The sequence below is a fragment of the Prinia subflava genome, chromosome 9, assembly GCF_021018805.1.
Source record: "Prinia subflava isolate CZ2003 ecotype Zambia chromosome 9, Cam_Psub_1.2, whole genome shotgun sequence".
In the NCBI taxonomy this organism is placed as follows: Eukaryota; Metazoa; Chordata; class Aves; order Passeriformes; family Cisticolidae; genus Prinia; species Prinia subflava.
The window spans coordinates 32,933,196-32,960,671 of NC_086255.1; the positions used below are offsets into that span (position 1 = coordinate 32,933,196).

The window sequence follows — 27,476 nt, forward strand, 5'->3', positions numbered from 1 at the left end:
GAATGAATGACTTGCAGGGTAGAGTCTGTTGCTCCACAGGAAGGCAGCAGATGATGCAGTCCATGCAGTGGTGTTGCACGGCTCTTCCCTGCTCACGGAATTCAGTGTGGGTCTCGTGTGGCCAGTGGAAAAATAGTGTTTGTTTAAACTCCTGTTGGAAAAATGGGCTTCTGAGGGAGAATTATGTCCTAAAGAGAGAAAATTCTCCAAGAGCTTTCTGTTTACTATAAAGATTGTGGTGTCTACATTTTATTTTTCTGGTTAAAGTCCCTGTTTGTGTTCCAGAACTAAGCGCTTTGCCCACCCATCTCATTTTCTGAATGCAGTTAAAAACACTCTTATTTCTCTTGAAGCTTGACTATTTCAGTTTTTTCAAGGAACAGGGGAGAAACATCCCTGCGTCGGGTCTTTAATGTTTAATTAGTTCCAGTATTTAGCCACTACACGTGGATTGATGATGTTCCATTGACAGGTACTCCAGACTAAAAAGAATGAATTCTTAGAACATCACAATGATTCCATTCTGCAGCAATAGCTACAGCAGAAGCATTTGGTCGCAGCAGAAGGAGCAGGATATTGTCTGCAGGAATAATTCAGTGTTAATGCGACTCTGTGTCACGCACTTAAGGAAATACATCTCCTTCACAGGGAAGAATTATCTGTTTAGCAAGATGAGTGAGTGCAGGGGATCTTGAAGGTTTAATAATTCATACTAATTTTTCAAAGTCCACCTATGCCATATAAAGATGGAAACTGCTTCTGCGTGAAGAATTTCTGCATCTTTTTGGGTGGGTGAGTTGTTGCAGTCCCGAAACGCCCGACTGCTTTGTCAACACTCTCTTCTATTTGCTCATTTCCTGCTGTTCTCTGGATTTCCTTGCTTTTGCTCTTAGAGCAATGAAATTTTTTCTGGGAGCGAATCTCCAAACGGCAAATTTGATGAGTTAGGAGCGTGAAGCGCTATTAATCCATCTGCTGGTGCGGCATGCCGAGGACTGGGGGGTTGATGACAGAAACACAGGGGGTTTTTGTGCTCCGGCGGTGCTCCCTGCACCGCGGCCGCCGGTGCAGCGCAGCCCGAGGCTCTGCTCTCGGTGCGGCGGGGGAAGCCCGGCCCGCGGGCGGGGCAGGCAGTGCGGAGCCGCCGTGGGAGTTCCCTGCAGAGCGGCGGAGATTCCCGGCGCTGGGAGAGCCCGGCCGGCCGTGGAGATGCGCTTTCGCTTCATGTCAGAGCCGCCTTTCGGTGGAGATGTGCGCAGCCGAGGCGTCTCGGAGCTGGGATTCCTTGTGCCCCGCTCTCGGCGCTCAGCGGAAGGGAGAGCCGGCCGAGCGGCGGGGGCATCTCCGCTGCCCGGCTCCGCATCCCGCTGCTGCTGCTGCTGCTCCGCTTGGAACCTTCGGGCTCCTGCGGTAAGGTTGCCGCTGTGCCAGCGCAAAGCCGGCACTTCATTCCCCGTGTCGGGTTCTGGGGGATGCCCTGGGTCTCTGAAGAAACCCGCTTTTAAAATAGTGCCAAAAGAGAGGATGGCATTTTCCGAGCACGCCGGCGGAGCAGAATTCGTAGTAGAGAACCTGCTGCTAGCGAGGAGCTTTCCCTTCTTAAAAGAGCGATTTGCGTGTGGGATGAGGAGGCTGGAGCGGATGGTGTCGGCGTGTTTGGTTTGATCAGCGAGCTCAGAAACAATTCCATTGGAGCTCTTGTCCCGGAGCGTTCATTGTCTTGGGGCTGTGGAGCAGGGAGAGAGAAGGGAGATATGTTCAGTGAGGATTTGCTCCCTGTGCCCTGCGTGTTAACTGGAAATCCCTTCGTTTGTATTCATAGCAGCCACCGAGCGTTCTTCAGTTTGAGTCAGAACGGCTGAGCTGCTTAAAGCCATTATTAGGTGTAGGGATTTCCCCAAACAGCTATTTTTGACATTATCTCCCCTTTCAAAGCGACTCAAACGTTTTGACCTGTAGGCAGTGCAAGAGAAAAAAAAGGTCACTGTTAATTAGATTATTGCCCATCTGTATGTTAACATGGCTTTCTCTGCTGGCTGTGCATTATTGATGTATAGCAGAGATTAAATTATTTTTCTATAACTCTCTGCTGAGCTGGACTTCAGCCCTGTTCCCTGCAGTTGAAATATCATTATATGTGATTTAAGACTGTCTGAAACACAAATCTGAGTGTCAAAGAGGTTACAGGAATGAACCAGTATCACCTGCAGCAAATTACAGCATCTGCACTGGGCAATTACTTGTCAGAATTAGTGTGAGACTGTTTTCAAACCAACTTGTACAGAATATACAGAGATTTCAGTTCAATTTCTCTCTGTGTTTCTCAATTTCTGGGTGTTTTGAATACCAGCCCAGGTCTCGGTGGCTCTGCCAAGCCCAGCTGTGTTCACACTCAGCCCTGGAGTGTTCCCACCATCAATATCTGTGTGGTTTTCCACTGGCTCTGGTACTGGAGTTGTAGGGAAAAGCTGCTGGCCAGAGTTTTGTATTTATTTGCAGCGGTGTTTCCAGGTTGAAGTTTATCAAAATTTCTTGCCTTGTTTGGCTTTAGTGGTGTTTCTCAGCATGTGACCTGAGAGAGGAAATGAGGCAGAAGAAACACGTCCTTGACTCGTCTTGCAAGCCCTGTGGAGGCACCCTGAGATGTTCTTCATTTATTTTGAGCTCAGTGTGAATTTGAGACCTTTAAACACCATTCCTCCAGAAATCTGAAAGCAGCTGGGGGCACCTGTCATGTTCTGTTTCCCCAAGTAAAGTCCCCTGTGGAAATAGAACAGCACTGAAGGGTTCATTGGGTGACACTTGGGGGGGAATGGGGTGCAGCAGTGCCTGTGCAGGCTGGTGCTGCTTTGTTGTGTGGTGGTGCTGGTTACAAATGGTTTCAGCTCTGGTGGCTCACTCAGCACTGGATTTCGAAGGATGCCACTCACTGCAGTTATTTTGAGCTGTGCATCAATTTGAGGTGTGTTCCCTACTGGCAAAGTGTGGTCTTGCAGCTGACCTGAAAAGCAGAGAAGTTCCTTGGCCTGCCTGTGAAACACGGGTGCTTTGCATTTCCTGCCCATTGAACAGCACGGAGTTGGACTGGAGGAGGAGGAAATGGTGTGGCCTTAATTCTGGGTGCTTTTAAACATAAACTTGGAAGGCAAAGCAAGCTCAAGGTGCTGCTTCTCTGCTGCTGTGGTGCCTAGGAGGGATTTAATTTTGATTTTGCACATTGCGGTGTTGAGAAGCCTTCTCCTGCCTAAGGGAGGGCTTAAATTAGACATTCACAGAAAATGTGGGCAAGTTTCTGAGGAAAGATGAGTTTGGCTGACAACTTGGTTTTATTACAAAGTGATGTTGGGGTTCATGAGAAAAAACTAAGCTTTTGTGTGTGTGTCTTATGTGCTGATGTATTGCCTGATCTCTAGGTTGAGTTTAACCCCTCCCACCCCCCTGAATTAACAGTGGAGCTTTTACTGAATTGAATGTTTATGGTTTATTGGTCTTCTCTAAGCAATGAGAAAACAAAGGTCTGACCCAGCCTTGTGGTAACTTCCACCTGGAACTTAAAAGTTGCTACTCTTCTGTGGAAGTAAAGGTGGCAGATTCATGTGAGGAGAGATGATTGATGGAGGAGAGACTACTCCCAAACCCTAAATGCAGTATTTGAAGGTTTGATTTTTCTTAAAAGAAAAAAAAAAGTATTAAATGATAGCTTAAAGGCTTCAACCACCAGTTTTGGTGGTGCTTACATGGCTCTCACAGGGGAGCAAGGATAGATGCAAATAAAAATCTGCCAGCAAGTGGTATGGGGCTCAATTAGGGTAAGTTCCACCAGTGCTAGCTGTAATTTCTGTTTAGAAAGAAGTTGTCAACCCCAGATGTGAGCAGGGATGATGGGGTATTTCTTGTCTTTCAGCTGCAAGAAGGAAAATCAGCAGCTATGTGGCAGCACATTGTATTGATTCCCTTATCTAGCTGATAACAGCCTGCAGAAAAAAAAAATTGAATGAGCTTGAGTAAACCAGGGGCCATGGCAGGAGTTGGGAGGCAGGCCCTGTCACTGGCAACTTGGTCTAGGGTCTCCTTAATTAAGATAGTAAATTAAGGGACATTTTTATAGCAACATCACCTTGTGGTTTATCTAATCTGCTTTTGTTAGCATCCTCTGCTCCAGGGAAGCTTCCTCCCTAAAGCTTCCTTGGAGGGAGAGTGCTGTGCAAACACTTGAGACCAGTGTGAGATGGATGGTGCGTGCTGGCAGCCCCTGCGGAATATGCTGGCAGCAGAGGCTCAGGGATACAGCAGTGCCAAAGCTCAGTCCTGTTCAAAATGCACTCCCAAGAGGGGAGATGAGGTGTGGATTCCTTGGATTTCCTATTGGTTGCAGTGTTGGGTGACATTCTATGTCAAAGTCGCTTTTAAGAGCTCCAAGATGCCTTAGAAATTAGTGTGAAGGACTGTGGGTGGTGTGAGACTTGAGCGAGTAAAGATCAAAATGATGCTGACATACCTGGTGTGGTAAGAAAGGTGCCAAAGGAGGAGCAGTTCCCAAAGGCAGAGTTTGGTGGGGTTGCAGAGTCTGAGGTTTTAGACTGTGACATTTGGCAAGTGCACAAAACATTGCCACAGCAGGCCAGTGCTGCCCACAGCAGCGTTAGCAAAGCATTGTGGTTTCACCAAGTGATGCAGGAGTTGCTGGTTTCTTAACCTGGCAGCAGTGTGGGCTAAAAGCAGGGCTTGGGATGGAGGCAGCTTCAGGTGGAAGTCTAGTTCTGATCCTGATGTGCCTTGCTATTCCCTGTGGCACGCAGTGCTCCTGTAAAATAAACTGGAATCAGCCTGGGTTAGGAAATGCTTCCCTGCAGCAGTTCATGTGCAGTGCTCTGAGCCTTTGGGAGGAGAGACCAAGCCAGTCTTGTCCTCCTCATTGTCCTGCAGTGTGGCAGCTGGATTAATTTTCCACAATGCAAGACTCCTCTGCTTTAAAAAAGGAAAAACAAAACCCCAAGGAATTTCAGCTTGTTCATAGATAGGGTCTGAAACAAATGTGCCTTCAGATGGAATTGAAGAATTTCTGTATCTCTGAGGCTGTTTTGTGCTGACACGAAAAGAACATGAGGTTCAATTTCTAGAATTGCTATTAAATAACTAATTTTTACAAAAGAAAGCCTAAAACCTTGCTTGTTAAAAACATGAGGTTCAGTTTCTAGAATTGCTGTGAAATAACTAATTTGTACAAAAGAAAGCCCCAAATCTTGCATGTTCCTCTCCGCTCACTGATGTTCAGACCCACTGACCACTCCAACTATAGAGAGGCTTTTCAAGTGGCATCTCTTGACAGGATCCAGAACTCTCCTAAGGGATTTGGCATTTCAGTGCCAAGTTGGGAAGAATTTGGGTTATTTGAGTGGCCTTAGCCATGGGTGAGCACGGGCTGGGTGAGCAGGGCTGCTGAGCTGGCACAGGCTCCTTGTGCTTCCCCGGAGCCGACAGCGCTGGCGGAAATTCCCCTGAGCATTTTGGATGAGATCTCCCCAGGGCCTGGCTGTGTCCATGCCCAGAAATAAAACCAGGGATGGGCATTCATCTTAAGTTTTTTTTATCACAAGGCAGGTAAAGCGAAATGGAAAACATGGACTGACAAAATCGGGAGTCAGGCTTTGAATATTTTGTGATAAGGATGCCTAAAGACCTCTTTGTTTTGTGCATGTTATCTTTGTCAGACCTTTTTCTTGATGGAAAATAAACATAAATTGTTTTTGCTTCTTTTTCACTTCCATAGAAGTCAGATATCAGCTCTCCAGTATTTCACAGAATGTTCTGATTTGGAAGGCACTCAAAGATCATAATTCCAGATTTCTTCTGGAAGCTTCAAAAGTACCTGGTTGTGGGGTTTTTTGCCCACATTTACTGAATTTTTATGTCTATTTATTATTAAATAGCTGGCTAGCAGCAGTATTTCTTAACCTAAATGCTATGAATAATATGTTTAGAGTATTGATCTGTCAAGTACCCTTAAGGTAACTACATTTGACTTGGAGATTTATATTTCAACTTCAATTAGAATAAGTCATAAGTCAATTCTTTACAATTCTCTTTGGTTTAAATAAATCAGAAAGTATATGAAATACATAGCAATTGACATGCTGTGTGTTTTCTGAGATAAACTGGGAGTTGGGATTATGGGAGCTGGATGGATGTACCTAAGTGCAGGGAAACCCTGTTGCTGGATATGAATGACATTTCAGGAAAGTAAAGTGGAAATGGTGAAGGTATTTAAAGCTGACTGTTCTTAGTGAATTTTCCTGCCTGGTGGCTTGACTTGTTGAAGCTCAATATTCTTGAAATGGCCTGGATTTGAAGTTCTCCAAACTGATTTTTGTTTTGCTGTTGCTAAACCCAGCAAGAAAGAATAGGGAAGGAGATTTTGCCAGGCTTGATTAAATTCAGTAACATTTATTTTTTCCGTAGTTAAAAGTGGATAGAACTTGCCTTTCTGCTTTTGAGTGTTTAATCTCAGAATCTCCCTTCACCCAGGCATCAATTGCTATTCCTGAACTCCTACACTGAAGCTTTGTCCCTGCTTGTCCCGGCTTTTCACACTGAAACATGTTTTCCTTCTTATCATGGTCATTCTTGCCTTTGAAGGTACCTGAATTCCTGTGGGTTGGAGTTTTTCCTTCTTCCAAGTATGTCCCAAGTATTCGAGCTGGGGGGAAAAGATGGGATGAAGAAATAATAATAATGTGAAAGTTACTTTTTGTCAGAGCCAGGATTAGCTTTAGTGACCAAATTCCTCTCCCCCTCCCAAATGCAGGCTGAAGGTTGCTGTGACATCCCTCAGGGTACAGGGCTTTCAGGGAAAATCCCCAAAGCCTTGGTAATGCCATGATCACATCTGGACAGGGCTCACCTGCTGATCCCCACACCAGATTCTGCCTTTCTTTGCACAAAATTTGCTCTTTTCCCCTCTGGATGCTGAGAAATTCCCCCTTAGAGTTCAAATGGCAATTCAGAGTATTTTTTCCCCAGAATTTCAAGGTGCTTAGAGAACCCTGTGCCCAATCACTGTGTGAAACAAATTGCATGGAAATAACACAGATCATAACTGATTTAAGTGATTTACCTTGGCATTATCAGGTGGCAGTTCTGTTGTGGTGTCTCTTGTGCTCCCTGGAACGGCTGGATAGCTCAGAGATGAGGTGAAGTGAGTGGGCAAATGCAGGTTAAATGGTCTGTGATATCTGTTTCCTAAGCTCTGGTTTTACTCAACAGCTAAAGCAGAGCAAGGGTGGAGGAGGAGGAGGATGCTTTCCTAAAGCAGCACCTAAAATCCTTTTTCTACAAGTAGAATTATTGATGTTTTTCTCAACAAATTTCTGAAGCTACACCTGAAGCAATTAGCTTGCAATGTGATTTGAGCTGGGTTTCTGTGAGCCTGGATGTTCATCCCTCACCCTCCGAGACTTTTGCCTCGGAAATGTCACTTGTTCTTGTAGAAACCCTCTCCTCGTGGCCTTGGGTGGAGTGCAGACTGGCAGGGGGATTCCAAATGTTTAACAGAAAAATTGCTCTGAAATATTTATCCAGTAATTGCTCTAAACAGCTTTTGCTCTCCAATTTAATCAAGTATTTTATCACCGCTGCAGGTAATAGACCGAACGGAATATTTTGGATCTTACCCCTCTTGAATTATTCATGGTCTGTTGTCTCTGTTCCTAGCTTGCCAGATGAATTACGTGTGTTTCCAATAGTTAGGCTTGATTTATTCTTTTTTTTTTCAGCCCATATAATGCTTAAACAATCCCCAGGCAGATTTGGAAAATAACTTCTTGAAGACTAAAAGTTTAGGATTGCATTGATCTCGCATGCACTGATGCATCAATCTGACACCATCCATTTGAGGGCAGAGCTCACCAAGGGAGACTCATATTTGAAGGCTGTAAGTTGTCTCTCCTACAAACCAATTTTTTTCTTTACTGGCAATATTAAAAAAAACAGTTCCTTTCAGTCTTGCCCTGGTGACTCATCTACACTTTGATACTGCGAGGTTATTGAATACCAGAAGTTACAGGCTCTGTTTTTTGGCAGTAGAACTGAAATATTGGAGGCTTTGACTGAAGTGACAGTGTCCTGGCAGTGTATTCTTGCACAGTGGAGAGTAGGGTGGCCAAGGGGGATATGAGGAGTTTGGGGGAATAAAGCAAGAGCTGGTACCACTGGGAATTCACCCTTAGTGTAAAAGGTAAGTTTATTTTGCAGGGGTCACAACAGAAATAAAAATGGTGATTTGTAGAGTGTGTTTTGACCTTTGTGCTTCCCACTTTAAGCAGGTAAATCTGTTTGTGCTTTTGATGTCTGTGTCAAATCCTTCCCAAGGAGAAATAAAATTTATTGACTGGAGGAAGGATGCTGCCTATGTGGAGGTACATGGATAAATCACTCGCTGTGTACCTGAATTACCTCTTTTGGTTCTTTCCTACATGAAATCTTTCATTTGGAAGAACTGAGTGAGTACTTTGAGTGCTGTGCAAACACAGGGCTGTAGTGAGTAAAGCAGCAACCACTTGAGAAAGGACAAAGCCAGTTTGCAGTTAGTTGCTTTAAATAGAAAAAAAAATAGTTTTCAATTCAGAGTTCAGTCTGGAGCAGCTCCTCATGCAGAAGGATGAAGAGTGTGTGTGTGTTGCCTGTGCTGGGGAGCTGTTCTGCAGGGTCTGTTCTGTTACTCCTCTCTTTTTGGCATGTCCTTGCAAATAGTTTTGTGATTAATTGAGCTGCTGCTGTACACTACAGAGCAGTGATCTCATGGATAAACTTGCTTAGAAAGCCCTTTCTCAACTATTGTAGCAAATTTAGCCAGGCATTTGAAGCACTTCATTTTTTTATTGTTTCTCTGCCAGAAATATTTTAACTGCATTAGAGATCTTTGTATGAGCCAGTGATAACTTTTCTTACAACTGTGAGCCAAGAAGCCGCTGAAGGTTGCACAGTTCAGTGAAATGTTTTTCCTGGCCTCGCTGCAGTAAGGAAATGGCTGTGGAAGTTTCCCTAGATTGTGGTAAAAGAGCAAGGAGTGATTAAATGGCAGGGAGCAAGGATACCTGGAGAGGGTGGATGTTAGGGAAGCCTGTCAGGAGCAGCACACAGTGCTCAGTACTGGGGTTAGGCAAGCCCCTGGGACATACACTGGGCTGGTAACAACGCAGTCCAGTCCAGGTGCCTGCACACTTGGCACAGTGGAAGTGGGCATCGCTTTCCTTCCCCTGGTAAATTTGACTTGCAGTTGTAAAATGTTAAAATACTGTTGGTACGTGGGAAGAGGGAAAACATAACATGAATAAAATAACTGGGAAAGGGAGGTTTTCCCTTGCTGAGCAATGTGCAAATGTGCCAGTGGAAGAGGAATGCTGAAGTGGCTTCCTTGTGGCCTGTTGCCTGTTCCCAAAAGGATGGGTGCTGGGTTCATTGCTGCACACTCACACACGTGTGCTCTGGCTTAGGGGATGGGGCTGACACCTCCATGTCTTTTTGTGAGCCGTTAAAAAATCCTGAAACATGATGTAAGGGCCAAGGGAATATCTTCAGGGCCATACAGAAACAGAGTTCAAGTCTGTACCTGGCCTTTAGTAACTGAAAATTCCATTTGGCATTTGGTTTTGATCCTCGTCTCTTGTATTCACTTTCTACTACCAAATCTGGTGGTGTGAATCTGCTGCTGAATTTTCTGAGAACCTGTGAGTTTGCTCCTGAGAGCTGCAGCTGAGCCATTTCTTCTTTCTCTCCCAGGAATGCAGTTTGTTTCCCCTATGCAGCTCTTAAGTGTGTTAGGCTTTAAGCTGGTGACTAGCAGAGTCATGCTTCACTCAGATTTCAAATGACAAAACTTTTCACTTTAACTCCGTAACTCTTTCCCAGTCCTACAGTTACAAGGAGCAGGATTTAGCTTCTTGATTTTTCTCTGGAAAGATGATGATGGAGGAGTATAGAGGAGTGCCTGATGTGCTTCTGTTAGTGGGGGTGTGCTGGATGTGGTGCCATGAACTGTGTTTTAAAGATGCAGGAATACATCTGGAGATTTTAGAGATGAGGAATGTGGTGGGGGGACCTGGCCAGCAGGGCAAGGGCAGCCTCTGCTATCTGTGAGAAATTCCCAGATGGCTGCTGGCAGCTGAGGAAACAGCTGCAAATGGAACATAAGAGGTTGTCTGACCTGTGGCATAGCACAACCATGCATCCATTGTATTTTAGGATTGCTCTGAAGAAATATTCTTAATAAATCCAGATGACTGTGCTCTATTAGTTCAAGACATGCTTGCTCGCTACACTTTGAAGGTGATTCTCTTGCTTTAGAGCCTACTGGGAGCTGACCCTCTTCCTGTGTGCTGCCTGTGCCCAGCAGACACACGTGGGTGCTTTGACACTGTTGTGCTTGTCATTGTTTTATTTGGGGCAAAGATGTGTTGCTGATCTGAAAGTTTAGTTACCCACACTTCATGTGGATCACTGGAGTGCCTGTGGCCCCTGTTGGCAGTATGGCTCCAGCCTGTGTGTCAGGTGTGCCACATGCATTTATAAAAGTTGGTTTAATTCCTACTGGAGCCTTTGTTGGTTGTTTCCTAGCTGGGTTAAAAAAAGAGGAAAAAAAAAAAAAAAGGAGAAAAAGAAAGTTTTGGAAAACTGCAGTCTGAAATGTGTGTAAGCTGTTTGAATAAAATCTGCCTTGTGCTGGTGTGTGTGTGACTTCTACCAATTGCTTCACATACAGTGAACTGGATGGTGGTCTCCTTAAGGGGGGGAAAATAGGAAGTACAAATGCACTGGTCCAATAAAATGGAGTAAAACAGTCCTCTTGGTCATCTTTGGGTTTGTTGTTTTGGTATATTAACATTTATAAAACTTTGGGGTTACTTGAAGCCACTAGTTTTTCTTTCATAGTAAAAAAAAAATAGTTAAAAGTTCTTTCGTGTTTTAGTGGCATGAACATCCATGGACTTTCCCAGCAGTGCCATTGGTAGCTTAGGAATTTCCCCTCCATCTTGCTCCTGTTGATAGCCATTAAGCTGCTACCAGCTGATGGCTGCAGAAATGTTGTTGGAACTACACAAATCATAGGAGCTGTCAGCAGCAGCTCTGAAATCAGCCAGCTGACTCTGTGTGCCCTCTCCTGTTGGTAGAGCTTGTCCCTTGGCTGTGGTGATCCCTTCTAGGATAGCCCTGGTGACTTCATGGAGATGATCTCCCTCTGTGCCCCCTGTGAGGCACTGGTGACTTTTCTTGGCACTTTAAGGCAGAAGAGCTGCTGCAATGAGCAGCAAAGCACTGACAGTCCATGCTGTAGTTTAACATCAAGTCAGTAAAGGAGACCTTTAAGAGCCTATCTGGAATTCTGTTCTGTTCTCCAGCTGTGCCAGGTTGGCTGCTTCTCCATGGCCCAGCGCTGTAAACTCAGTTACTACGGCAAAAAGCAGGAAAAATGGATTCCCAGGATTGACTCGCAAGAGACCTTAGAGGGTTTTTTCCCCTTGCAATGTGGTAAAATGGTATAAGAAGCATTCATTGTGTTAGTACGTGAGCCATTTCTGTCATGTGAGATCCCTTTTAAGGAATCTGGAACATCTTTGCTTGGTCTCAGACTCCTGTTGTTCCCAGGTGCTGTAGCACATGGAGAGGAGACCCAAAGGTGCCAGTCACCCAGATGAATTGTGAAACGTACTTTCTGTGAAGAGCAAACACTGACAACCAGTTTAAAGCCTCCACTATGATCTCAACCTTTTCCTGCTGTTCCAAGGACCAGACAAAGGCAGCTCATCGTTTGTCTCCTTGAGTGACCTGGTGTTTCCAGCTCTTGACACAGTCCACTGTTAACAAGAAACTTCAGAAGAAGCACTGTTTTCAGGTGTGCTTCAGTCATGGGCTGGACTGCAGAAAGCCTGTGTAAAAGCCTGGCTGTAAATCCACTGCTGTGTAATCTGGACTGTGTAACTGCCTTTTATCCTCACGCCAGCACAGCACAAGAGCTTGGTGCTTCAGAGATGGGCTGTGGAGGGAATGTGTTGCTGAAGCAGCTGCTGGGCAGAGGTAGCTGGCAAAGCCAGCAGCTGTGGCTGCTGCTGCAGGAGGCTTTGGTGTCACAGGCTTGCAAAGTGGTTCCTCCATTCGTGTGTGTTGGACAGAAGGCTTTCCTAGAAGGAGAAAGCAGCTGCTTGAACTTGGCAGTTAATGACTCACTGATGCCCTAATAATCAATTTAGGCACGCTGAGTTGTTAAATGATGTCTTACTGTTTGCTTAAGTACTTCATTTGGGATCCTTGAAGGAATCACAAGGTGAAATAGGTGGGAAAACATTCCCTTCCTAGAATTTAGCCAGCTGTCTTGTGGTTTTTGAAAAGCTCCTTCTTGTGTCTAACTTAGTGATCCTTTGAGGTAGTCTGCTCTAAATGGACGTGAGTGAGGCACAGGAGCCTCTTTCAGGCAGCAGCAAATGCCTGAACCTGCTGTGTTTTCTGCTGGAACAGTAAACACATAAAGCAGCATTTCCAAGCTGGAGCTGATGGGCTCCAGTGCCCTTTGCCAGAATGTGCCACAGGCAGTCTCACAGCCCAGGGCTGTGAAGATGGGGCAGAGGAAGGGTCTTGCAGGGTTGATGTTCAAGTACAGAAAATTGGTTGTCTTGGTTGCAGCAGCTCCTGTGCTGCTCAGGTTCCTTGGTGGTGGTTGCAGGATGGAGCTGTCCCATTGTCCTTCACAGGTGACCTTGGATGTGGGATGCTGGGCAGGTTGGACTGCAGGTACAGCTGCTGCTCTCACCCCTGTTGTTCAGGATTAAGTGGATATGGTGGCCCAAGCAGGGCTATAACAGCTGTAGCCCCTTAGATCTAAGGACTGGCAGTGGTTGTTTCTCTGGAGCCTCCCCCCATCCTCCCCACTGAGCGTGTCTCTGTCAGATGGAAAAGGTACCACATGTCAGCTAACAATTTGCTTAATAGTGTGGTTAAGCACAGTGCAATCAAACCAGCGACAGAGTTAAAATTATCTCCTAATTAGACTGAGAATCAAAGAAATCCAGGCTTATGGGAAGAGGAGGGGGAAGCAGGGAAAGAGTGTGCATTTAAATGCAATTCTAGGAAGGTTTGGGGCACCAAAAGAAGTTGTGTCACCCTGTTAAGGTGAGCCTGACACTTGTGTGAGCTACCTCTAGCCAGATCAGAATGAAAGTTTTTAAGCCTCTTGCTGGGCTGTAAATAGTGTGGGGAAAAGCTTATTGAAATCTGTTTGAGGCTGTGCAGGCTTTATTTCTTCTTATCTTTGTAAATTCCACTTATACAAGGTCCACAAGTCCTGATTTTTCTTAGCCAGCCACCACCTACACCCGAGATGTGTCAGAGGTGTCGGTGGTTCTGTGCAGGGCTGTTAAAGGTGAGTAGGGGACAATTTTACAGCCTCTTTCTGTGATCTCCTGGTACACCCAGGAGGGGACAGGGTGTTTGTGGCTTGGTAGCCTTGAGGTGGCTGCAAAGGAAATGTCTCCAGGGGCTCCTGCAGCCAGTGCCAGCTCCCTGAAAAGAGCTGCTGTGATCCAGTGACACCCTTAATGTAGACAGCAAGGGAGCAGCACCACAGCATGAGATGGAGTTGGCTTTGCATACTCATGGCATTCAGCCAGCAGGGACAAGAGCATTCGTATTTCCTGCTGGGGTTTCTGCAGGGTGCTGGGGGTTTTAAACGTCAGAGGAGCTGCCTCTGTCCAGAGAAATTACAGACCCAGCACTTGCGTAAGAGGAGTGACTTTTACAAGATGCTTTGCTAGAACTTACTTTTTTTTTGGAGAAACCAGGTATTTAATCTTCCTTAGGTAGGACTTTCTGTCTGCAAGATGCAGAATTCCAGAAAAGAAGTTTGATATTAATTAATAATAAATGTGCATGAGAATGTTCCCTCTGCCAGACATCATCCCCTGAACTGCCACACGCTCTCCTACAAACCTGCCAACGCATTTCTCACCAGCCTGCAAAACCGAAGGAATGCTGGTTGCTCGGTGGTCTGAGAGATGATGCTTCTCAATTTTTCAGCGTTCTGGAAGGTGGAGGTTTTGGTAATCCAGAGAGTCATGGTGTCAAATTCATGACACTTAATGTTTTGCTTGATTTAAATCCATCTTCCCTATCTACAAAAGGTGAGAAGGACAGCAGTTATTGCTGATCAGACTTACGAGGTCTGTTAGTCTGTCAGACTGGCTCTGTTGTTACACATACTGTATATATTAATAACAAATAATATCTGAGAAATAGAACAGGTCTCACGAATGTTTCCAAGCCAAGGACCACAAAGACTGTGTTCTAGGCTGTAAAACTGTTAATATCTCTCTTTGTTATTGTTAAAAAGTCGAAGTACTGTGTTTTTTGAAGTATTTGGTGGCCCAGCCCCTTGCTGCAAGTAGGGGCTTGTGACAACTTGGTGATGACTTTGCTCAGAAAGGCTGGAATAGGCCAAAGCTTCCCCCTGCCCCTCTTTCCAAATACAGCATAACTTCAGAAATATCTTGTTAGCATTTGCCTGCTGAGAACCTCTCAATGCCAGAAAAAGCTCAGATGAACTTAAATTAATTCTGTTCCTCTTGCCTGCAGGCATATTGGGATGAATCTTTCTGGGTTCCTAATGTGGAAAAGAAATTTATCCCCAGAGGAGAAGGGTGTGCTGGCCACCCACCATTCAAGCGTGATTCCCAGGCTGTATTCAAACTCTTGCAGTTGTAACTTTGCCTGAATTTTCTTCCCAAGTTTATAGTGATACTCTTGAATTACAGGAACACAGTTGTAGAGATGAGACTTTTGGCTTTTTAAACTGCCTTCAAAACACTCAAGTACCCTGTGCCTTGCGAAAAGGGCAAGATCAAATTTGAGGGGGGGTTGTTTGCTCTACAGCCTCCTCACTGGTGATGGCACAAGGTCATTGTGAATGTCACTGCAGAAGTGGTGCCTGTCTGTAGACAATCCATGTGGGATGTGCTCTGGCTGAGTGGATTTGCTGGGTTCTTGCATTCCTGAGCAAATATGATTGCAGCTGGTGCAGTGTCCTGCAGCACTGTAGCAAGGCTGTGACCTGTGTTCCTCCCGTTTCCCTGCTCTGTGCTCATCTGGCTACTGCTTTCCCAGCTGTGCTTTGTGCATGTTTTTAGTTTCCATCGTGACTGTTTCCCCTCAGAAATGAGTGATCTTTGATATTTAGTCTGAACTTGATGTAAGTGTTCCTGGTTTGCGTGTCTGCTGCAGTGGTCTGCTTTCCCACTGAGGATTTTTTTTGCCTCCAGAGCTCTTTATGGATTCTCTTAGTATTTGTCTGGACAGCCACTTACACTGCTCCCAGCCAGCTATTTTAGTGCTTCTCTTAATGCTTTCTCAAGGGCTAATGTGTTTTCAGTGCTGTGCTGGGAAAGCACGCAAGGTTTCAGCTCTACGAGGTGGTTCCAGAGTGCCATCAGGCCTCCTGCTCCCCAAAAGGATAAGCTCTTTGCTTGGAAATGCCTGGGCCTCATCCCTAAACTCATCACCTTGCTGCTTTCTGTCTGATTTTAGCAATAAGCTTTGTGTATACTAAAAGAAAAACCCATCAAACAACAAAACAAACCCTGTGAGAGGAAGGATCTGCTTTCCATGTCTGATGTGAGTGTTTGTGGATGTGCAAGCTTTTAGCAGAGTGTGTTGGAAAGAATTGTGACTAGCAGCCGTGGCAGCTGGTTGTGGTTCACTTACAAGTTGTTTGGATCCAGTTCAGCCATCAGGAAGGGATGAAAGAAATGGATTGCAATGGAGGCCCAGCCCTGAATCACTCTTCTTTTACGTCTGGACCTTCTGAGTTGTCGGTGTGTGTTTTGGGGGTGATTGCAAGCTGCGTGTATCAGACTGCAGAGTTGTGAACCCAGCCGGTTTCTCAGGCTTAGAAAACCAGGCAGAGTCCTAGCAGCATGTCAGCTGGGGAATCTTGCTCTCTCCACTGTTTGTTCACCCTACACAGCCAAAATAATTTTAAAAACAAAGGGGAGAAGGGGAGTTTTGTATGGGCAAATAGTGACGACACAAGAGAGAATGGGTTCAAACTGCCAGAAGGCAGGATTAGATGGGATATTGGGAAGAAATTCTTCCCTGTGAGAGTGGGGAGGCCCTGGCACAAATTGCTCAGAGAAGTTGTGGTTGTCCCATCCCTAGAAGTGTCCAAGGCCAGTCTGGGTGGAGATTGGAGCAGCCTGGTCTATGGAAAGTGTCCCTGCCCATGGCTGGGAGTTGGAATGAGATGGGCTTTAAAATTCCTTCCAACCCAAGCTAGTCTGGGATTCTGTGGTTCTCCCTGGCCTCTTAAGGCCACCTCCAGAGAAGCAGATATCTGGGATTCCCAGCTGAAAGAGCTTTGAGTGATAATTAGCATTGGATCAAAGGAAAAGTCCTGCTTCCCAGGGCTATTTAGTGCAGTGAGAAAGCATTAAAAAGGTTCTTGGAAAGAAAGTATGGAGAGTATCGGAGTCTGTGTGAGCCCAGCCAGCCTCCTCACTTGGATTGAAAGCATATGTTTTGAAATATGTTTTGAAGCCCTTACCTTGATGCCTGTCACTTTGTGGCTTCTCCACAGAGGCTTTTGTTTTGCTCTGTTTTGTGCGTATATTTAATTTTCCAGAGAAGAATGGTTCAATTTTCATTAACTAACTGAGACTGTCAATGAAAATACACACTGTAAAGGTGTCTCTGACAGCTTGTATAACTGGGAGCCAAATTGTAAATTGCCTTCTTCTAGACCACTGAACACCTATCACAGTATATTAAACCCAGTTTAATTGATTTGGAAAAGCTTTAAGGAAGTGATCAAGCCAGAGATCTCCTGTTACTTTCCATTCCAAATCCCTCTCTCCCAGGATAATCTCTTTTCCCAGGATTGTTCGTTCTTAAATGGCCTTAATAACTAGAAAAATGGTAATTTTCCTAGTAATTTTTTCTAGTGGTTCATTTCCAAGGCTTCTCAATCTCTCTTAATATTTGAGTTAAGCCTCAGCCTTCATATAGGAAAAAAGTGTGACCTGCAAACCCTTTGCAACATGTGTATCTCTCTGATGTGTGGTTTGCAGTTTATAATTGGGCAAGTAGTTCAAATCAGCTTTTTGTGACTGGTTGTTGAAGATGGATTTGTTTTGTGCTGGATCTTCCTTGTATCTTACTCTTTGGATGAAGCTGCAAGAGTTTCTGTGGGGAAAAAACTGTAGGCAGAGGTGTAAACACAATATATTATATGTTCTGTGCTTTTAAAACAAAGTAAAAATCCTTGAGCTGAAACAATTTGAAAAATTTCAGTTAAAATCCTACTGAAACAAGCCTTGTGGTCTGGGGGATAGAAATGTTATAGGAAACAGTATTTTTAAACAAAGAATGTTTGGGTAATCCTGTTTATTACACGTCCTGGCAGTGGTTAACTTGGTAAGTTAGGGGAAGTCTTAGGTCTGTTTTTCTTTAAGATTCTTTAGTGACTTTAACTTGGATGCCTGGACTTAATCATTATATAAACTGAGGGTGGGTTTGTGCACAGTGCATGTCCATAAACCCTGTTTTGGCTGGTTTTGCCAAGACAGAGGAGGGAGGTTTGGGAGGGGTCAAGAGTGGCTTGGTGCTGAAGGTGGCCTGGCCATGGGCACTGTGGTGGCACCTGAAGGGAGCAGCAGCCCTTCCTGAGGGCATCCAGCCTGTCATCCCCACAGGCTGAGCCTGAAGGGGAGGGATGGATGTGACTGAGCTTTGAGGGTGGCACTGGCTGTTAGATGAAGTGATAGACTTCAGTTTATAGCTTTCCCAAAACTTTATCTGTTCGTGCCTTCATTGTGCTTTCATGCATTTGAGCATAATTACATTCAGTTTTGTAGCACAGTAATGCCATGGAGGAGATGCTTAAATGAATAGCTCTGAGCTATTAGGAGATGCTGTTGCAGTCATTCCCTTTATCAATGGTCAATTAAATAAAAACCTTTGGATCTCTGAGCCTCCCCCTAATCTTGCCAGAGACAACTGATGATGAAGCAGTGAGTGTTCCAGTCAGCCCCACCTGCTGCCAAGGCTGGGGTTTGGGGAGCAGTCCCACAGGTGATAAAAGCTTTTCTTCCTCCAGAGGAGCCAGGAGCAGGTCTGTGTTTCTGAAATCATGCACAGAATGCTGCAGGATACCCTATGGGTGCTGCTTGTGCTGCACAAAGGGTCAACCCCACTTTCCTGTGGTTAGGGAGATGGAGCACCACCTCTGCTGTGAGAATTGGGGGTGTTCAACCTGGGGAAGAGAAACTTTGGGGTAACCTAATTGTGGCTTTCCAGTACGTGAAGGGAACCTACGAAATGAGAGACTATTTACAAGGGGGAACGACTTTAAACTGCCAGAGGGCAGAGTTAGATGGGATATTGGGAAGAAATTCATCCCTGTGAGGGTGGGCAGGCCCTGGCACAGGGTGCCCAGAGCAGCTGTGGCTGCCCCTGGATCCCTGGAAGTGTCCAAGGCCAGGCTGAGCAGGGCTTGGAGCAATCTGGTCTACTGGAAGGGGTCTCTGCCCATGGGAAGAGGGGGTGGAAGAAGATGATCTAAAGACCCTGTCAAGCCCAAGCCATTCCAGGATTCTATGATTCTGTGACCTCCTCCTCTCCCAAACTGACCAGGTGAGGTGAGCAGGGAAAAGCTGAACTAGGAAACCTTCAGAACTGAATTTACCACACTAGTTAAGTGTCAGGTTCCTGATTGAGGTGTTTGTGTTCTTCCTGCTTGTTGTTAGTGTGTCAACAAAGATCTGCCTCTGCAGAGCACTGCCTTTCACTCATGCTTTAACTTGTGCCAAGTTGCCTCTCCAGACACGTACCTATGGCACACAGGAGGTGAGCATTGCACCATCTCCTCTCTCGGGGCACAGAGGGAGGCCATCCTGCAAAATAAGTAAAAGTACATCATTAACCAAAGGACATTAAACATTAACATATAGGGATAGTAAGTTTGCATGTAAGTATTCTTGATCTGTGGTCTGGTAGCACAATGAAATGGTGTTCTTTAATGGCTTTAAAACATTCATATATTTTTATTGGATTTTTTTTTTCATTTCCTTCTCTAGCTCTAGTCTTGACAGGGAACATAAGGGATTTAGAAGCCAGAATTGCACAGTAACAATCCTTATAGTGGGCAGCATATTCAGGGGGAGAATGTCAGGCATCCACCCTTAATCAGCTGGAGGATTCTTCCAGGGCTTCATGAGATGTGTGTGGGACTAGCAAAAGGATTGATTTTTACTGTAGTAATCACACCTGGCAGTAAACTGCTGCAAACTGATTGTAGAAAGCAGGGAAGAATGCCAAGTTAAACGTCTTACACTTTGGTATTTCTTCCAGAAAAAACCTGGCCAGTGTTAATTGGCTGCGGGTATTTGTAGCCACATTTAGTTTTTTGCTTAGGATCCGAACTTATGAGAATTGGAGTATCTATAAAGCTTGTCTGGCACTTCTGGGCAACACTCCTAAACTTCCCTGCTAAGTGCCTCATAAAGCATTCAATCCTAAAGTGAGTTTGGCCTCTAGGTTCACCCTGTAAGTCTCATAATCCAAGAGAAGGATTTGCTTTTTGTGGACTGACTGGATGTGACTTGGTGGACACAGCCTCTTGGTGTCTGAGAGTGCTTGCCTTTTTGGTCCACCACTTGTTGGACCAAACCCAGGTGTAAGATTAGCCAGAGAGATGAGGTTCTTTTGTGTTGTGCTTTCCTGCAGGGAGCTGATGGTATAGGACTCCCCCAGCAGTGAGGTATGTGCTGGGCTGCTGTGGCTTGCAGGATGTTGCACCTCTCAATATTTCAGAGCATGCAGATCCTCCCAAGCTGTGCATGTGCTGGCGCCAAAGTCTGCAAGAGCCTGCTGTGTCCTCTCAAGAGCTGAAAGCGAGGTTCCCTCATTCCTGAGTTTATTTCCCTGGAAAACCAGTGCGAGTTGGCTGCTCCCCAGCACGCACCGAGGCAGAAGGAATTTCCTTGCACTTGTGGGAATCTCTCTCTGTAACTCTGCTTATTGCTTCATTCTTGATGCTGGAAGTGCAGGGATGTCAGCGAGGTGCTGTTTCCTCACCAGGAAGCTGTTTTTGCAGTGGGAGAAGAGGGGCAAGAGCTCTCGTTTTAAACTGGCTCTGAGACTAAAGAAGTGGCCTTGATGGGGTTGGTAAGTGGTAGAGGAAGAAAATCAAACAAGAAACCGAACAACAAAACAACAGCTAAGCTGCCCTGGGGAAATTGCTGAGGGGAATCCATCTGATGCCTTCTCTCTTAGTTATGCAGTTTTCAGCGGTGAGTGGCTGAGAGAGACAAAAATCCCTGAAGTTAGTGAGCTCAGAACTCAATGAATTCTTCAAACTTTTTTTTTAAACAGTGGTTGAGAGCCCCCTTAATTTTGAGAAGAGAGTTACAAACCTTTTCAGTAGGATTCATGTGATGAATCTGGAAATTAGAGAAGGGAATATAGTTCTCAGGTTTCAAAGCTGACACAGGTTTAAATACATCCTAGTGTTTTGTTTGGGTTTTGTGTTTCAAGCCTTCAGGATTCAAAGGAATTAAAATTCTCAGCTTTTTTTCCCCAGTAACCGTGAGGATTGTGTTCAAGAAGTGGAATCCAAACCATCCTGCTCTAGTAAAGCAAAAATATTTTCATGGTGAAACTGCGATCTGGCACCACAAACTGTCAGGGAGAAGTTCCAGCCCTGTTTTGTGTTGTCTGCCAGAGGTAGGAAGGACTGTGTGAAGGTTGGATGAAAGAGGGAATGTGAGGGTCTGGTGTACCCTGCCTATCTTCGGTCCTAAATTAGGATTAGGGTAATTCTCTGTAAGTTGTTGGTACTTGCAGTAAAAGAATATAGACTGAGGTGGTTTTGGTTTGTTTTTCAGTTGGGGGAAGTGTGATGTGGATGGTGGCAAGGGAAGCACCTGTTAAGAGCAATAGATTGTGCCTGACTGATGTGCTGAACATGTCAGCTCAATTTTTTTCCCCTTTTATTTCTTCTTCTTCCTTCTCTTGAAGGCCCAGAGCCCAGAGGCTCAATCAAAGCCATCAAATGCAGTGATGTTCCTGCTGAACAACAGTTCCTGCTGCAGCTCCTCATTTCAGTATCTCCAGAGCAGCAGTAATGCCTGGGAGAAAGGCACATTGAGGGATGAGGAACAGTTACTTCATCCCTGCTTTTTCCCTTTTCTACAGAGAATTCATCTCCTTCCTCCTACCCCCTTCTCTTCCTGGACACTGTGGATTACCTGCTTCATTTTAGGCAGATGGACAAAGGAAGCAGGATGAGAAGGGAGTATTTATAGCTCACCTCCTGTTTACATTCCCTTCCTAGCAGATGTGATAGAGCTTTGTACTAATGCTGGAAGAAGAGAAAATTCAGGCAGGAATGAGAACTGAGGCAAATGAAGACCATTTGCTAACGCGTGGGTCATACCAAGTGCATCCAAATGCAAAGAATAACACTTCCCACATCTTGCTGGCACTGCCTTTTTTTTGTGTCCATCTACAGCCTGATTTTAAAATACAGAAGAAAAAAATCCATGAAGGAATAACATTGCAGTTCAGACGGGTTCTCATTTGCTTGACCTTCATCTGCATGAAACGCTGCCCTGTGGAGGCAGTGGGTGCAAAATGTTCTTTTTGGTGCAAAATCTGACCTCTTGAGTGGGATGGAGTAAGGGCATGCTGTCAAAGAGAGAGAGGAATTAGTTCAAGCCAGTGGGATTGAATCAGACAAGTGTTTGGGTCCTGGGGGATGAGCTGTATGGCTGAAAAAGGCAGCAGTTTGGACTTAGAGCAAATTGTGCTCAGAAGTATTATGGCTTGTTGCTGTCGCTGTGAGGGCACAGCTCTTGGGTACAGGGGCTTTCCCCACTGTGTTCCCTCTCCAGCCACATCCCTGAGGGTCTGCATGGATGCAGTGGGAGCTAGGGGTGTTTTATCTCATCCCAGCCTCCCGAGCAGAAGCCCAGTGTGTGCCTGGGGGAAATACAGCTGTACTGGCTATGTGAATGTATCCTGAGACCATCACAAGAACCTGGAGAAGGTCTTCCGTACAAGGTTGCAAATCCCTGGGAAAGTTTGGCTCAATTTTAAAGGAAGATTGAGATATTTTTTAAATGTTAATAATTTTTTCCCCTCAAAGACAGATCCTGAAAACGAGCAGTGGTGTCCTGGCACCTCAGAAAGAAAAGAAGGGGGTGAGAGATGCAGACAGACATCTCCAATGGCAGATAGGCCTGTTTTGATCCCTTGGGAGGTGTGTGAGGAAGGCAGGGAGGATGCTGAGGAGGAATTAGCAGGAATGAGCTGAAGTTGGCAGGGCAGTCCTGGGTGCCAGCAGCAGGCAGGGCCCTCATAATGCGCCGCCATCTTCTCCTGGTCAACCAGCCGCCCTCAGTGAGGGGCTGGGAAGTGCTGTGAGCGCTCAGAGCCCTGCACTGGCTCCTTTGTGAAGGATTTTTTACTGATTGCATCAGTATCTTATTTATTAAGCAAATTACTCTAGAGGTGAACAGCAACCCTCTTTATTTTGATAGACTCAAAAATGAGAGGTATGAAAAAATGTTCATTTTATTTGAGGTTTTTTGACCCATCATTTTGAGTTATTAAATGAGGAATGGGACTCAGGTTCTAAAGGCAAGCACCTAGAACCATTTTAGATACTGCAGGATCCATCAGAAAAGCTTCTTGGACACCCCAGGTCTCCCGCAGACTTCAGCCACATATGCCAGGGCTGGATGTGGGGATGCTTCAAAAGGCCAAAAGTGTGTAAAATTTGGTTTAATACTCACAGGATGGGTTGCCTGGGACTGGGAAAGGTCTCTGTGATGGTTGTGTGGGGTGTCACAGGGCTGAGGGGTCTCTGTGATGGTTGTGTGGGGTGTCACAGGGCTGAGGGGTCTCTGTGATGGTTGTGTGGGGTGTCACAGGGCTGAGGGGTCTCTGAAGGCTGTGTGGGGTGTCACAGAGCTGAGGGGTCTCTGAAGGCTGTGTGGGGTGTCACAGGGCTGAGGGGTCTCTGAGGGCTGTGTGGGGTGTCACAGGGCTGAGGGGTCTCTGTGATGGTTGTGTGGGGTGTCACGGGGCTGAGGGGTCTCTGTGATGGTTGTGTGGGGTGTCACGGGGCTGAGGGGTCTCTGTGATGGTTGTGTGGGGTGTCACAGAGCTGAGGGGTCTCTGTGATGGTTGTGTGGGGTGTCACAGAGCTGAGGGGTCTCTGTGATGGTTGTGTGGGGTGTCACAGGGCTGCGGGGTCTCTGTGATGGTTGTGTGGGGTGCCTGGGGCTGAGGGGTCTCTGAAGGCTGTGTGGGGTGTCAGAGGGCTGAGGGGTCTCTGTGATGGTTGTGTGGGGTGTCACAGAGCTGAGGGGTCTCTGTGATGGTTGTGTGGGGTGTCAGAGGGCTGAGGGGTCTCTGTGATGGTTGTGTGGGGTGTCACAGGGCTGAGGGGTCTCTGTGATGGTTGTGTGGGGTGTCACAGGGCTGAGGGGTCTCTGTGATGGTTGTGTGGGGTGTCACAGGGCTGAGGGGTCTCTGTGATGGTTGTGTGGGGTGTCACAGGGCTGAGGGGTCTCTGAAGGCTGTGTGGGGTGTCAGAGGGCTGAGGGGTCTCTGTGATGGTTGTGTGGGGTGTCACAGGGCTGAGGGGTCTCTGTGATGGTTGTGTGGGGTGTCACGGGGCTGGGGGGTCTCTGTGATGGTTGTGTGGGGTGTCACAGGGCTGAGGGGTCTCTGTGATGGTTGTGTGGGGTGTCACAGGGCTGAGGGGGTCTCTCCTACCTGTGGGGTGTCTCAGGAGGCAGAGAGGTGGCTGGGGTTGAAGAGTCTCTGGTCTCTGTGGAGTGTTTGGGGTCTCTCTGTGGGGTACCCAGAGGATGGGGGATCTCAGTGTGCAGTGTCTAAGGGGTTTCTGGGCAGAAGTGGACCCTGGATAAATGGTTGGCTTAGGGGGAAAGTGTTAATTTCAGCCTGTTTCTTGATATTATCTACTTTAATTGGCAGTAGATCAACTTTCCCTTAGTCTAGTCTGTTAAGCCGGTGAGGAGTAGTGACTGATCTCTCTGCCTTTATCCTTTTATCCTGCGTCCTCCTGTGCTGTTCCCAAGGAGTGAGGGAGCAGCTGGCTGGGCATCTGGCCCCAGTCAATCCCTCACAGCTAAATGTACTTAAATCCAGTCAGAGCTTATGTGCGGGTGCAAAAACACTGGCTGTGTTGGGAAGTCACACATCACAGCCCTGGGACAGCAGGTTTCTGGTCAGGGCATGGTTTTGCCCTGAGTGTTCTTTACTTTGCAAACAGCTGGCATGAAGGGGAAGGAAAAGGGGAGGACAGAAGGGGGCTTTGATAATTTAGGATGGAAGTACTGTTTAAGAGACACCAAAATCTAACAGATTGAGTACAGGAGCAGAAATGAGGTGAAGATGGATAAATGGAGCCCTTCAGCATGTTTGAGGTGGGTGGCTTGGGTTGCTGTGGCTGCCTGGGGAAGCTCGCAGCAATTTTCATCACTGAGATTCCTGGAGCCTGGAGGTTTTAGGATAACCACTTTTAGAGCCAGGAAAGGCACTTAGTGTTTCATGCATCAAAAGTCGGGCTAGAGAGGAAAATAGCTGTTTCTTGCTGGAAAAGGTGAGCTGATTTGTGTTAGACTTAAGGCAGCCTCCTCTATCAAGGAGTCCCCTTGTAATTTGTAAAAGAGATGTTGCCAGAAGCACTTGCAATGCGCTCTAAAATGCTCTGCTTGTAGTAAAGCATTATGCAGAGAATGCTCTGTTTTTCACAAAAGCTCTGCAGTTCTTGCTGCACTGGTACTCCAGGTACCAGTGAGTTAGCAGCATGTTTTACTTGCGTTCTAGAGAAAGATGTTCACCGGTTTTGGTGCTTGGATGTTGTTTCTTTTTCCTGGCCAATCGCTTTTCTGATGTTAATTAGAGTTTGGAGACTCAATCTCCTAAAGTTGTTAGCATGCTATCATTTAGAATTACATATCTGGAGAACAGGAGCTGCTCCCTGTTTTTCCATCAGAGAGCACTCACTGGTAGCTAAAAAGCTGATTTTTTTCCAGCAAGGCTTTGATTAACTTTGTCACCCAGGTAGTATTGAGAAAGCTACATTAGGACCTATAGAGATGGTGTTATTTTTACCTTTGGATTGTCTAATACAGACCTGGACAAGGCTGGAGGAAGCATTAGTTTTAGGTAGAGGACTGGGACTTCTTTCCTCTTGCTCCTTTAATCATTTTGGGAGCACAGCTGCTGCATAACCTTGAGCCTCTTAACATGCATCTTACTGCAGATAAGGCAAGAAATGAAGGATCTATGGATGTGGAATGTGAATTCCTGCGTGTTGTTCTTGTGAGACCCAGAAAGTTATCCTAGTGCTTAAAGCTTCTCATTTCAGCAGTCTGGCTTTGGTGCTTTTCACACTCCCAAATATTGCTTATTTTGAGAGAGGTGAACAAGTCTGTCTCGACTGAAATTTGGGTGCAATTATTTCACACTTGGTTGCTGAAGGGGAAGTGAGCTGTTGGCTGTTTGCCTGAGGGCTTGATCTGGAGTTCCTCTCTCTGCCCTGCACTGCTCCCATCCCCAGCTTCATCCTTCTGACACCTTTCTGTATGAAGCTGTTGAACTGCAGACATCCGATAATGGCTTCAAACGTTTCTCTCCCTCTCAGCTTTAAAACAACAGTCTCCCTTCAGGAATAAAAATGATGGATGACTCCTTATGCTCTTGCTAACCCTGGATGACATATCATGGCATCTTGGTCTCTGCTCAGTTTTGAGTTCATTTGTTCCTTTTTTCCCCTTCCTACCCAGTAGAGACTGGTCTTGTTGATAAGGAGCTGCACCAGCAGCACGGTTCAGAGCTGCAGGAGTGACAGATATGAGTGTTTTAACAACATCTCTCCTGTAAAATGTACTGGCAGCACCCTGCTGGGGAGGGCAGTGTTAAGGAAACAGAGGGGTTCAGTCCGTACTGGGATGCAAGAATTGTGCAAAGGGTTAAGTCAGGGGACATCTCAGCTTTTTGATGAGTCACCTAACATGCCCTGGTTTTTTCAACCTGATTTGCCTTTTCCCTGTTTTGTTTTATGAGGGCAGGAGGCTTCTGGAGTGAGCTTGTATCTGTCAGATACTCATAGCCTTAAGGGTAAAGTCTTTGCATGTGCTACCTGATAATATCTTCCAGCTACATGGTTACTTTGCAGTGAGATAATTCTGGGGGTTTAGAGGGGTTTAGGATGTTCTGAGAATTGCGGTTTCGGGCTGCTGTTCATATCTGGTGGAAAGGCAGAGTCCTGCTGTGCAGTGTTTGAAAAATGGATGAATTATGTGGTGTAGAGGGGGAGAGTGAAGCAGTAAAAACCTCCCATCAGTGCTAGCTGTGCTGTGGGATCAGGTAAAATAGGTCTATAAACAGTCTTTGGGCTAGTGCTTTTTGATTGAGGAGGGTTTGTGTCTCACTGAGTGAATTCTGCCCACTTGTTTTTGTATCTGATACTATTTTTAGAAGGATTGAAATTCCCCTCCTTAGGTACAAATTGATTCTGAAAATTGATTTGCATGTGATACCGCATCTGATCCTTGAAGCTTCTGAGTTTGTTAATAATACAGTAGTAATGCCAAAACAGCAGAGATGGATTTGTACAGTATGTGGGGCTCTGGCTGTGTGTTTCTCAGATAGTTTTGAGTCTAAAACCTGGGGTTTTTTTGAGTGGGAGGGCTGGTCCTGGTTGGTCAACAGTAGCACGTGGTGTCAGAGAGTCAAGAAGACTTGCTTATTTCACTCGCAAAAAGGCAAATTTGCCCTTTGATTCCCAACACACAGATTTTTTTTACATTACTTGCTGAAATATTCAACTACCCATATGAGTTACAGCTGTTTGATGCCCACTTCTTTTCCTATGTCTGATTTGACCCTGGGAAACTGAAAATGCAGTTGAGAGGAGGCAAATTGAAAATGACTGATTTTTTTCATTGTCAAAACTGATAGAAATGAAGTATAAATACGGCACATATCACAGTGAATTTCTAGAGCTGTCAATGCAGTGACCATCAGGGCCACAGGTCCTGCTTTCAATAAAGATTAGTAGAAAATATCCTTGGTTTGGGTATTAGGCTTCAGAGAACAAGGGAAGTAGCAATTAAAGCCATTTAAAGTAGATTATCAAAGGCAACCTCATGAAACACAGAGATCTGGAGAATTTGGCAGAGAAATAATCAGCAACCTGGGTTTTGTTTGCAAGCTTCATTAGAAATTTACTTAAACAAGTCCTCCCTTGTAAGATACCTTTATAAAAATGTAGGTTTGGCAGCTGTGTTTTAGCAATCAGGAAAGAAAAAGTATCCCATTCCATAGGAATGTCCAAATTGGACAACAGCTGCTGAAAAATCTGAGGCTAGCCACTGAAACATAAACCACCAGAGACAGGTGAG

General features: G+C 45.7%; 1 protein-coding gene across 1 annotated transcript in view; it reads left to right on the forward strand.

The window, feature by feature from the left end:
* Positions 1-27,476, forward strand: part of MCU (mitochondrial calcium uniporter) — a 78,674-nt gene that overhangs the window by 37,594 nt on the left and 13,604 nt on the right. The gene's annotated exons all lie outside the window — the stretch shown is intronic.